Below are 9,989 nucleotides of genomic sequence, written 5' to 3'. Positions count from 1 at the left end.
CACTCTAAGATGGCTCTCAGTTCTACCATTGTTACTGTTTTCGTCCTTCCTTTACTTCCATGAGCTCTTACAACAATACGGAGGAAGTTTCAAAGAACTAGTTTCTTCTGTATTGGGGATGGAAATCTAGCACTTCCGTCCAGACTTGGGAGTGATTCGCGATCAACCTATTGCATGCCTTGCTAAGTACCTATAAAGTACAGAAAATAGAGCGGCAGCGGAAACAACCAATCAAACGTAGTCATGGATTCAGTGGCACCAATAAGGGACAGACATAGTTTTGTGCTGTTCAGTGGGACGGCTCGATAGTCGAACTCTTTGACGAGCATTATTGAGTTCCAATGATATTTCAGCGCTATGCCGACAGGACCAATGGCAGCAACGGTGGGCGTGTTCTGCCTTTTGGGTCCGCGCCTGGTGTTTTTTGGTCGGTGAAGCCGTTGCTGCGCTGGAACGTCCACCTCGAACCGAAAGCGAGATCCAAACTGCGGCCGCGGTAGTCCGGAGGAGCGGGGTTGCGGTAAGGAGACATAGGGGGAGCGGATAATACGACCTGCCGGGGAGGCCGCGACCCGAGCCGGGCTCTCGGGTATAAAGACTCTTGGCCCAAGGACCAGGGCAGACCCGATAGTGTTCAAGTGAGACCGGGGCTCGAGTTGCGGCCTAGGCCGGACGAAGGGAGTGCATCGCGTGCGTACCGGGGGGCGTGGGGGGTCTGTTACTGTCCTGTCTTGTAGCAAGTGCGGACACCGTAGGGTTTTTATTTTTTTAAACCAGACCCTAGGTGCGGGCTTTCACAGAGCTGGACCCATGGGCCTTGGAGCACGCGCAGGCCTTTAACTCTCGGAGTGAAAACATTGAGCCCTACCGCTGCACCAGGATCCCTGCACTTGGAAACCCTCTTGCGATCTCGCCTGCCTTATTTACAAGTCGGTTGTAGGGGGTGGGGGCAAAGCGACGGTGGTCGCCACAATTGCACGTTATAGATAGTTTTCTCTTACATGGTGGTAATATATATTTGCGTGTGTGTGCACCTGGTGAAAAGCCCAGCGAATAGCTATAGAGATTGTCTAGGGAAAACCGCAAGTGGAAGGGGCGTGTACCGCGACGGCACTACCGAGAAGTAGCGTGCTTGGAACCGGAACTGAGGGAGGACAAGGCAAGACATGAGGAGGAAATAAAGATGGCACTGGGCTATCCGCAACTAAAATGAACCTTGGCTGCGAATGTATAGAAACGGAGACGATGATTTTAGCGGCCCTGATTTGGGCAAGAGTAGGGTCGAAAGCGAGAAGTTAGTTTGCGCGGTGGATGTTACAGAGCCGGGCCTTGAATAATCACGGCTGCGAGTGGAGAAGAGCGAGAACTCGAAGGTCGTGGAATTTAGCAGGACTGGACCTTGAACAACACGAATTAGATTTATATAACTGCTTTGTTAATTCGTAGAAGGCTTTGGGTAGTGTTTGGTACTAACTTAAGTCCATAGGATTTCGAACAGAAGTAGCAGTCGTAAGATTTTTAAGAGGTGCAAGGTTATTGGGAATCTATTATTATGCGCAGCAGCTTCCTTGACCCTCTAGCTAAATAAGACTGTCCCTTTTGAAGTCAAGAGAGTTGTCTATAGTAAGATAGCGAGAGTGCTGTTGTCGAGGATTCATAGTTTGAAGGATCAGAATGAGACTGCTGCTTTAGTTGTTTAGTATGCTGTCCGACATAGCGCAACCCTTGCAAAGGACCTAAGATTTGGAAATGTTTAGTGAAGTAAGGAGGAGAGGACCGTTAAGTTTGTACTTTTACTATGGTGATACCTTGCTGACTTGGTGGTACGTGTAGAGAGAAGAGTTTCTCTTTAGTTTTAATATTTGTTGTACACCCTGCTTCATAATTGGGACCAATAAATTGTGTCTACTCAGGTGTTTCGTATAGTAATGAAACTACTCTAAGCCTGTTTCCATAAATTGTATCTAATAAAATGGTAACCTTCGTACTCTGCACCTAGTCTTCATTGAAACGTTTAACGTTGTAGTTGTATGCAGATGACGGAATACTGGAACTTAAAACGAGGTCCAGCTTAAGTTGTTTGTTTCTTGAGGGTGTTTTAATGTGGAATTTTTGATTCCCACATGGAGTGAAAAGGGTTTGTTATATGTTTCTCAGTAGCATTTATTTTTTGGTCCGTGATGTGGAGCAAAGAGCTCGTTGCATTACATTTTTGGATGGATGCGTCTGACAATCGGCGTGTACCCATACAGGCCCTACCATGCGTCTTCACAGTTAATTGGGGAGGCACAACTGGAATAAGTGAACTTGATTCCATCTGCATGCTTCGATCTAGCTCTGTAGAATCCAAACACAGTAAAATACGATCAGCACTCTTAAACCTTAACTTTCGTTAACTTGTGTCTTAAAGTTCATCCATTACTTACTAATGGTTGTCTTCTTCATCACATTCATTTTCTATCTCTTCGTTCATAAACAAGTGCCATTTTTTTTCCCTTTGTTGGAGCACGGACCAAGTACAGATTAAATTGAATAATTAGTGTTCTCCGCTGTTCGATTTCGGGTACTTTTTTTTCTTTTCTTTTCCTTTGCTTTCCTTTCTGTTGCTGGCACTGGCCTGTTTCACCTCCTGTTTGCACTTCTTCCTTTCGTTGTTGTGTGTACCCCCTCTTGTTGCCGTTTGCGCACATCGCCTGTCATCTGCTCAGTTTGCACCACCTTTCCCGACAGGCCTCGAGAAATCTGCTGACCCACTTGCCATGGTGAGTCAAATTTTATCAGGTCAAGCTATATTCAGGGTCTGCTTGCCCGTTCTAGCGAGTTAACAAAGAACAGGTGTTCTATTCACTCAAAAAGTGAATTATTCTGAAATATATTTCAGTAGTTGTGAAAGCCTATTTTTCATACTTGTGTGATGAATAAATAGATAATACACTATATAATTTCATCAGTAATTTAAACAGTGCCCTACCGCATCATGCCTAAGTATATATTTATATTAAAAGTGAGTGTTTAAATATTAACTGACAAGCACTTCTGCCAGCTCCCTGATAGCAATGCTGTTAGTAAAGTAAGAGGCAAGTCAGGGTTTATGTGTACTAAATTCTTATGGAGCAAAAGTTTAGTCTATTTAAATAAACATGAGTTTTTTTTTTTTTGTACTTTATAAATCCTAAGCTCACATATTTAAAAAAGCACACATTTGAGAATGAAGGGGGGAAAAAAGGCTCTGTAAAATTAAATGTTGACCTAGGATTGCAACATTCAGTTCACTACATTTTCAACTACATTTCAGTTGGGTCAAATAGATTATTCAAATTACTTAACCTGCAGGTCTAGTAACATTTTTATTATTTTTTGAGGCCTGCCACCTGGTCATATCTGGTCGAACCACCCCCTCCAAATATTATCATCCATGTTTGTAGTCACCCCCCTTCCAGGTCATTGGATGCCCCCCCTCCTGTAGTTGTTTGCATCCTCACTTCCGTTGTTTGCATCTTCCGTTCATTATTTGCATCCTTTCCCATCATTGCTGTTGTTTACACCACCTTCTCCCGTCGTCATTGCTTTCCTCCTGCATGCGTTTTCTGCATGTTTCCCAGCACAACAGGGACATCTGACACCATTTAAACACAACAGGAACAACCACACCACCTTGGGATGAATAATTGCAAGCTCAGCTTGGACCTACAGCAACAATAACAGGACTACAGCAGTGAGAACAAGGGCAAGAGCAAAAATTGGAAGCACAGCAGCAATTACTTCCACAAAGTCATGGACCATAGCAGTAACTACATTTTTAGCCACAGGAGGGGCAGCAGCTGCCATGACAGTAGGATTAAGAGCTGCCACACCGGAGTGTCAGCTATCATAACAATGTCTTCAGACTCAGCAGTAACTACTGGTGCTACAGTGGCAGGGACCAGAACAACCCCCAGATCTGACAATACAGGTTCAATAGCTTCTATCATGGTAGGGACTACAACATCTGTGATGACAGTCCTCACCACTGCAACAACTGCAGCAGTATTTGCACACACAGCAAGGACCATTGCTGCTAACACAAAACGAAAAACAGCTACCACAAGGGCAGGTCCAACGGCTGTAACCTTAGAAGCAATAGCTGCTGCTTGAGACCACCATGGTGACAAGGGGGCGTACTAGCATAAGCAGTTGTTGTACCTCCAGCTGTAACCTCAGCCTGCAACCACATCTACCACAGCATGAACAAAACCAGCGGAAACTGACCAGAGCGGCTGCCGGGGCTAACAACCACAGCAAGTACAAAACAATTGGCGGGGACAGCAGTAGGCACCACATTATTATTACTGAGAGAAACAAAAGTACTCATGCATTTAGTGGGATTTTTACTTTCACAAGAGCAACATATGGATACTTAGTGATATATATCTCTCTCTCTCTCTCTCTCTCTCTCTCTCTCTCTCTCTCTCTCTATATATATATATTTTTTTGCAAGTTCAGTTTTTAAGATGTAGCAGCAAAGAATAACACATTTTATTTAGAAAAAAAAGTTAAATACATGTCAGAAATCCATACATAAAGTAGCAGAATCGCATGCTAAGCCCTTACTATATATTACTTGTATAGCATGAAACGAGAAAATAAACACACACTCCCCTCCCCTCAAAAAACCGCATTGGTAATCAGGCATTTATCCATGTAGCAGGGCCAGTCTGCAAGGCGGTAAGAAAACCGCCCCAAAGAGGGATAAACGTAAAGCTTTTACCAATGTTAAAAGATTTTTGAAAGGTAAGACCACAAACAAGTGAAAGTAATGGGTATATGGGCTTGGTTAAATGCCTACAATACATACACACAGGTCAAAACACTTGTGCGCTCGACCTGGAAAAAAGCTAAATACAAGAGAAAGTGGTCTTATTATTATTTTTTTCCTCCCTTTTTCAATCACCCCAGCTTTTCCATGTTTTCAAGAATCTCTTTATAGACACAATTCTCAGTGCATAGAAATTTTCACATGATTTAACTCTTTGCATTTTTACAATCCATTGAGCCAGGGTAGGGACTGCATCAGATTTCCAAATCACTAACTTTGACGATCTTGCCGTGAGAGTTGAGATAAAGAATTGGTGAGTCCTATTGACATTTCTTGCTGCAGATCGCAATGCCAACAAGGGCTCCATGGGCATCAGGAATCACTTTTATCTTCAATTTAACTCATCCCTAAGAAAATCTCCTTCTAAATTTTAGCCAAAAGAGGGCTAGTAAATCCCATGTGCATCGAGTCCCGCTCTCGTAGTTACACCTGAAGCACATGGATGATGATTGGGTTGCTTCTCGTGAATTAATGCTGGGATGTAGTAGAGCATCCATCTACTGAAGAAGGCTATTCTTCTGTAATTGGCAGCTCGAGTTGATTTAGAGCTCAACTGTTTCTGAAGCCTCCATTGAGAGGTGTTGATTTTACAACCAGTTAAAAACATAATTTTACTCCAAAAATTTGAAATCACCTCCTCGCGCTTATTCAGTACCTGTTAACTTTGATGTTTAAAAAAAAAAAAACCTTTTCTTTTGCTTTGTATCCTGCACGTGTTTAATTTGAGAAAAAGCAAATAATAGGGTAGGGCTGATACTGGGATGAATACTGAATAGCTGTTGCCATTGGATGAATTCATTATTTGACAAAAATCATTGATCCTCTGAAGCCCTAGGTTAGCCCAATGACTGAAAACTTTAGTGCCTAAAAAAAAGTCTTAAGGGGATGCAATCAGCTAGTTTTACCTAGAGCTGAAACCTTGGCACTCTGTATACTTTTCATGTCTGATTGAATCTATCCATGATAACCTGCAGTAGCTTATATCTGCACCTCATAAGTAGCCTGGGAATTTAAAAATAAAAAAACCAAAAAGCTCAATGTCTGCTGTGGCTAGCATGCTATTGAAATCCAAATTGCTTATCACTCAAAATATTCTTAGTGGATCTTGAGAGCCAATCCATCAATGCTGCCTGTTAATGCGATATCATTCTAGGATTCCTGGTTTAGTTGAACAGCCTGAAGTTTAAGCTGAGGCTTCTTCCTTTGCCAAATAAAGAGCCATAGATCGGAATCAAGTGCATTGAAAAATGTTTGTATAACTTCGATCATGACACTTGAAAAAAGAAACAAAAATAAAGAAATAACATTCATTTTGGTCGAGGCTACCTGGCGTATAATTGTCATTGAAAGGTTCTGCCATTGATCTAGCAATTTGCACATCTTTTGTTAGTGTAGAACTATAGCTAAGGGCAAACAGATTGTCGAATTTGAAGGTAATGTAAATTCTTAAGTATCTTATTGGGCCAGTTGAGGAATGGTGAACCTGCATAATTGCTTTCAAAATTTCAGAAGTGCAATTAAAAAGTAATGTCCTGTCTTTTATCTATAAACTCTTAAGAATTGGCATGTGAGGTGTTAGCCTCCTCTGCAGCTAAATATAGTACCATATCGTCTGCGAACAGTTTGTTTGGTTTGCACTGATTACTTATGGAAGAATACTAAGATCTTGACAAATTGCACAGGCTAATGGTTCTTTGAATGAAGAAACTAGAACGGGTTACATGGGGCATCCTTGGCGAGTCCGCTGCTAATGAAAATTGACCCACTGGCTTAGCATTGATAACTATATGTGCTGTCGCATTTTCACATAGAGTTGTGATGAACTGTACAAACCTGGTTGGAAAAGAACATCTAGATAAAATAGCGAGTACCACTTCCCAAATAAAAGGGCTGCAATTTTTTTCCAGCATATTAACGACTACTTTGGTTTTGTGGGCAGAATATAAATGAATTGCCTGAGGTAAATAGATTGTATTGGTAGTAATACTTCTAACTGGTAAGTCATTGTTTTGATTGCTGTGGATTATCGTTTGGGCTATTGGTGCTAATCTATTTGCTAGGATTTTAGTGAACAATGTATTGTCACTATTAAACAGACTGCGGCTGAGTAACTATACTACCTAGATGTGAATCTAAAATCGTTTATTTTTTTGCTTTTCTGTTTAGCTGACCAAGCCAAATATTTGCCCATGTGTTCAATCTCCTGGTACATTATTTTTATTTTTTATTTATTTTGTGAAATGTTTTCTAATGTAATACTTCTACTGAAGTGAATCGTTCATTTAAATTCTGTCTTGCCTGAACTACCCTCCATTTTGGCTTCCTAAGTTGATTTTGAGGTGGGTACCAACATTGCTTGATATAATGCTGACTGCAACTGTTGCAATTTTGCCTTTTGTTAGTTATTTTTTCCTGGCTTGGAAAGTGATTACCTTGCCTCTTTATGTTTCAGTGGCCCCCAGACAAAAAACGTCATGGGGATGTATGTATATTGTGCTCTAGAAGGGATTCCAAGGCTTGTCGTATATTCTCCACCCGTCTTTCTTCTGCTAGCAGAGGTTTTTCGAACATCCATCTGGGCATTGTGTTCTGCTGTGATGGTATATAAAGTTCTAGCAAGATTATCAGGTGGTCTGAAAACTCTTTAACTAAAATATCCACCTGTCCTCGATAGAAAGTGTATGAAGTGAGGAAAAAGCAAGTACATTTTCTGACTTGTGGTTGATCAGGGTGTCACTAATCTATTAAAGCCTGTTCTTGTTCAATAATCTGAGCACCTTAATAGTTTCTGGCTTATTGTGCAGTTTATTGGAGCAAGAGGAGTCAATAGAGGTATTGGGAAGAAGATTAAAATTGCCACCTGTTAACAGAGACCCAGATGCTCCATTTGGAATTTTGTATAGTGCCTCTAGGGCTAGGTGTGAGTCTTCTGTGGGGTCATAATAGCTTACAAAATTGGTGTGGTTTTGCCCTGTGACTTTTATCCAGATCTATCTTACTCATGGGTCCCTAATTACCTCTAATATTTCACCGCACAGCTCTCTAGTGATTAAAAAAAATAGCTATCCGTCTGATTGCTGGATCTGAAGTTGCAAAAAAGGCGTACTGGATATAGATTGGTGTCTTTAAGGGGGGATCGAGTGGCTTCAGGGCTAAAAAAAAAAAAATCTACTCTTTACGGCGAGTCATATTTTCTCATGTCAAGCTATTTTTAGACCCTACTTGCCCCTTCTGGCAAGTTGACAAAGAATAGGTGTTCTGTTCAGTCGGAAACTGAAGTAGTAATTAAAATGCCTTTAAACCTTCTCCTTGTCACATTTGCTCTGTGTTCAGAGACAGAGGTCAAAAGTCAGTTTGTCTTGTGACTGCAGAGTTCCAGGTTTGGATGGTGACTGTAGGAAGTTGGCTCTGTATGTGCTATTTCAAAGTAAGGAATAGCATGCACAGAGTCCAAGGGTTCCCCTTAGAGGTAAAATAGTGGTAAAAATAGATAATACTAATGCTCTATTTTGTGGTAGTGTGGTCGAGCAGTAGGCTTATCCAAGGAGTAGTGTTAAGCATTTGTTGTACATACACATAGACAATAAATGAGGTACACACACTCAGAGACAAATCCAGCCAATAGGTTTTTATATAGAAAAATATCTTTTCTTAGTTTATTTTAAGAACCACAGGTTCAAATTTAACATGTAATATCTTGTTCGAAAGGTATTGCAGGTAAGTACTTTAGGAACTTCAAATCATCAAAATTGCATGTATACTTTTCAAGTTATTGTCAAATAGCTGTTTCAAAAGTGGACACTTAGTGCAATTTTCACAGTTCCTGGGGGAGGTAAGTTTTTGTTAGTTTTACCAGGTAAGTAGGACACTTACAGGGTTCAGTTCTTGGTCCAAGGTAGCCCACCGTTGGGGGTTCAGAGCAACCCCAAAGTCACCACACCAGCAGCTCAGGGCCGGTCAGGTGCAGAGTTCAAAGTGGTGCCCAAAACACATAGGCTAGAATGGAGAGAAGGGGGTGCCCCGGTTCCGATCTGCTTGCAGGTAAGTACCCGCGTCTTCGGAGGGCAGACCAGAGGGGTTTTGTAGGGCACCGGGGGGGACACAAGTTGACACAGAAATTTCACCCTCAGCAGCGCGGGGGCGGCCGGGTGCAGTGTAGAAACAAGCGTCGGGTTTGTAATGGAAGTCAATGGGAGATCTAGGGATCTCTTCAGCGCTGCAGGCAGGCAAGGGGGGGATTCCTCGGGGAAACCTCCACTTGGGCGAGGGAGAGGGACTCCTGGGGGTCACTCCTCCAGTGAAAGTCCGGTCCTTCAGGTCCTGGGGGCTGCGGGTGCAGGGTCTCTCCCAGGCGTCGGGACTTTAGGTTCAAAGAGTCGCGGTCAGGGGAAGCCTCGGGATTCCCTCTGCAGGCGGCGCTGTGGGGGCTCAGGGGGGACAGGTTTTGGTACTCACAGTATCAGAGTAGTCCTGGGGTCCCTCCTGAGGTGTTGGATCGCCACCAGCCGAGTCGGGGTCGCCGGGTGCAGTGTGGCAAGTCTCACGCTTCTTGCGGGGAGCTTGCAGGGTTCTTTAAAGCTGCTGGAAACAAAGTTGCAGCTTTTCTTTGGAGCAGGTCCGCTGTCCTCGGGAGTTTCTTGTCTTTTCGAAGCAGGGGCAGTCCTCAGAGGATGTCGAGGTCGCTGGTCCCTTTGGAAGGCGTCGCTGGAGCAGGATCTTTGGAAGGCAGGAGACAGGCCGGTGAGTTTCTGGAGCCAAGGCAGTTGTCGTCTTCTGGTCTTCCGCTGCAGGGGTTTTCAGCTAGGCAGTCCTTCTTCTTGTAGTTGCAGGAATCTAATTTTCTAGGGTTCAGGGTAGCCCTTAAATACTAAATTTAAGGGCGTGTTTAGGTCTGGGGGGTTAGTAGCCAATGGCTACTAGCCCTGAGGGTGGGTACACCCTCTTTGTGCCTCCTCCCAAGGGGAGGGGGTCACAATCCTAACCCTATTGGGGGAATCCTCCATCTGCAAGATGGAGGATTTCTAAAAGTTAGAGTCACCTCAGCTCAGGACACCTTAGGGGCTGTCCTGACTGGCCAGTGACTCCTCCTTGTTATTCTCATTATTTTCTCCGGCCTTGCCGCCAAAAGTGGGGC

General features: G+C 43.2%; 1 protein-coding gene across 1 annotated transcript in view; it reads left to right on the top strand.

The window, feature by feature from the left end:
- The first annotated feature begins 400 nt into the window (after window positions 1-400).
- The window catches only part of ELAVL1 (ELAV like RNA binding protein 1), a 250,650-nt gene continuing 241,061 nt past the window's right edge, over window positions 401-9,989 (top strand). Inside the window, exon 1 of the mRNA XM_069216526.1 lies at window positions 401-520. The gene's annotated coding sequence lies outside the window, so the exon portion shown is untranslated. The remainder of the gene's footprint in view (window positions 521-9,989) is intronic.

The sequence above is a fragment of the Pleurodeles waltl genome, chromosome 12, assembly GCF_031143425.1.
Source record: "Pleurodeles waltl isolate 20211129_DDA chromosome 12, aPleWal1.hap1.20221129, whole genome shotgun sequence".
In the NCBI taxonomy this organism is placed as follows: domain Eukaryota; kingdom Metazoa; phylum Chordata; class Amphibia; order Caudata; family Salamandridae; genus Pleurodeles; species Pleurodeles waltl.
This window is presented reverse-complemented; position numbering and strand designations above follow the sequence as displayed.